Here is a 2,947-nt window from a genome sequence, read left to right as displayed (position 1 = left end):
ATATTTCGTAGCCATGATGTGGACAGGAATTTGTGAGATCTCTGAATCTTTCCCAGCATTAGAAGAAGGTCTCTTCCTCTTTCTGGGTGAAGTTTATTATTGCTTTCCTTAAAGTGTTAGTTTTATGAAACAAGAAGAACTTTTTGAGAAATTCCTGGGTCATCTCGGTCCATGTGCCAATAGATCGTGGCTTTAAGGAGTGCATCCACGTCTTAGCCTTCTCCTTCAATGAGAAGGGAAACAATTTGAGTCGCATTGTATCTTCAGACATGTTTGGAAAGTGTACATGTGGTGACTATCTCGTCAAACTCTTTGATATGCAAATATGAACTTTCAAATTCTAGTCTATGAAACTTAGGAAGGAGTTGTATCACTCCAGGTTTAACATTGACGTTTCCTGCATTCAATGGAAATATCATGCAAGAAGGTGTACTCACCCCCGCTGGTTGTAAATAATCTTGTAGAGTATGAGGCGGGGGTGCATGATGTACCTTATTCTCATCTTGAACTTCATCAATTGGATATTGAGGTTGATTTGTAGCTATAACTTTAATTAATTCAAAGGATCTCAAGTGGTGTTTAATCCAGTGATGGATAGGTAACCCTTCAACTAATCCTTCACTTAAAAGACGGAGAGTGTTATCACGAACCCACTTGGGCATGAAACACTCGCAGCCCTCAAATTCTAAATAACTAAAACTTAAGAAAAAGAAAACTAAAAACTATAGCAATTGAGAAATCTAAAAATAAGAGAGTTGGAAAAAGTAATTGGATTGGAGCTTCTATGTTAGGATCCTACAAAATAGAAAACAAAGTTAGTTCTCTAAAACAAATTCAGAAAATCCTACCAAAAATGTAACCCGAATACTAAACTAGTTCCAATACTAGTTAATCTCAGAAAAAATGTAGCTGAAGTCCCCGACAATGGTGCAAAAAACTTGTTCACAACCCCAAGTAGAGGGTCACAATTTAGTAATAACTCAGTGAGAATGAGGTCAAATCCATAGGGACTATACTTGTACATATTCTGAAAGTAAGTAGAACTAGAACTAGAATTGGAACTTAAACTAAAATTCAGAAAAGTTGAGAATAATTGTGAATGAATTATCAATTAAAGAGGGAACTAGAGCGCCAAGGATCCACTTGTAGCTATTAAGATGCTACCTTACTTGACTCAACAAAACACAACTGGAATCAGAGTCCCATCCTATCAATTTGGAAGATAAAACAATTGAAGAAAAATCTGAACTTCTCATTGAAATAGTTAACACATGAAGAACCATTGTGATGATTGGAAGGAAATTCAAACATCCACCATGCCTAGGAGATGATGGCGAATTATGAATTTTACCAATCTCAACAATATCAAAACAGATAAGAAGATATTCAAATCCCTCACAACATTTATTATAATTTGAGTTACAATAAATCATAGAAAACTGAAAATATTCCTGAATTCAAACTAAAAATCAATGGAGTTCAATATAAACATGAATCAAAGCAAGATAAACATCCGAACAAACTACAAGCTTCACATCTTAGCCTTAACTAAGAGGTTTAGTTAACCATAGACATGATTAAAACTAAAACCTTTAAACAAAGCATTAAAAATAAATTAAGGAAGAAGAAAAACTCTTGGGAGGTTGCTCCACCCTTTTTCTCTGCTCCTTGAACCCTAATTCGTGTTTAGAACTCCTTGGAGAACCCAAATATATAGGCTTTGTTCAGCCGACTTTAAAAACTGCCTCAAATTTATGCACTCTGCATAACGCCGCATCGAAAGTGGAATCTTAGTTTGAATCGAATTTGGAAGTCGTGCCCTTTCGCACTGTGTAAGTTATTGATGCCATCGAACATGCTTTGATGGCATCAAAGATACCTTCGATTGCATCGAATGGCTTTTGATGACTCAAAAAATGTCTAGAAACTGTCCAGTGAACTGCTCCATAAATCCTCAAAATTCTTGATGCCATCGAACAGCTTTCGATGCAATCGAACTGATCTTCGATGAATCAAACTGGTCTTTCGATGGATCGAAGAATCATGCCAATTAGTCCAGCAATCAAACTTGAAATTCCTGTAAATCGTGATGTAATCGAACAGGTTTTGATGGCATAAAACACTTACTTTGATGGGATTGAAGGGTGTTTGATGTCATCAACAATGAGTTCAGTAGTTTCTGTTTTCCTGCACTTTGTGCTTGTGACTTCATTCCTTCTCCACTTAGTTTCCTTGAATCTTAGGCCTTTGAAATCTTCATTCTTGGTCTCCTAAGATCCATCTCTTGCCTTGGTGATTCTTGAGTATCAAATCCATGCCTTTAACATTCATTTCATTCCAAGATCTCAGATTCATCTCACAGTATAAACATGTATAAAATATACCCATTAAGCATTATCATGTTCATAAAACTAAGATATAAATAAGAGAAATATGCAATATTTGACACTTTGTCTTTTTTACCTTTTCAAATGGTTTCTTCTGACTAGGACTTAGCCTATCATCCATTCATAGCATTAACATTTAGTACGATCATTCTGTCACTCTAAGTTCAGACCAACCATACTTTGCACATGATGATCCAATGGTTCCAAGGAAACCGAAAGTTGTTAGATCTTATTTACTTTTGTGTTGGCCCCCACAAATAGATATAGAAGATCTCTTAGTGCCTTGGAACATGGCACTCTTTTTGAAGTTTTCTTATAAAAGTCACCCCACACTAAGGAGTGATACTCCGTGGGGTTTTTTATTAGTAAAAAATGATTTTTGAAATGTGTCTAGCTTACTAATCTCTCCATTGGATATGCCTTATGGGACTTCAAATAGGCTAGTTTTTATTAAAAATATGTAAGGGGCTAGTGCCTATGATGATTGTGATTTGAATTGACCTGGTTAAGGATTATGGATTTTTAGGATTTTGTGCTTTAATTGCTTGAATTTTGGTTGT

This window comes from Magnolia sinica, chromosome 18 (genome assembly GCF_029962835.1).
Source record: "Magnolia sinica isolate HGM2019 chromosome 18, MsV1, whole genome shotgun sequence".
Taxonomy (NCBI): Eukaryota; Viridiplantae; Streptophyta; class Magnoliopsida; order Magnoliales; family Magnoliaceae; genus Magnolia; species Magnolia sinica.
Note: the sequence above shows the minus strand (reverse complement) of the source record.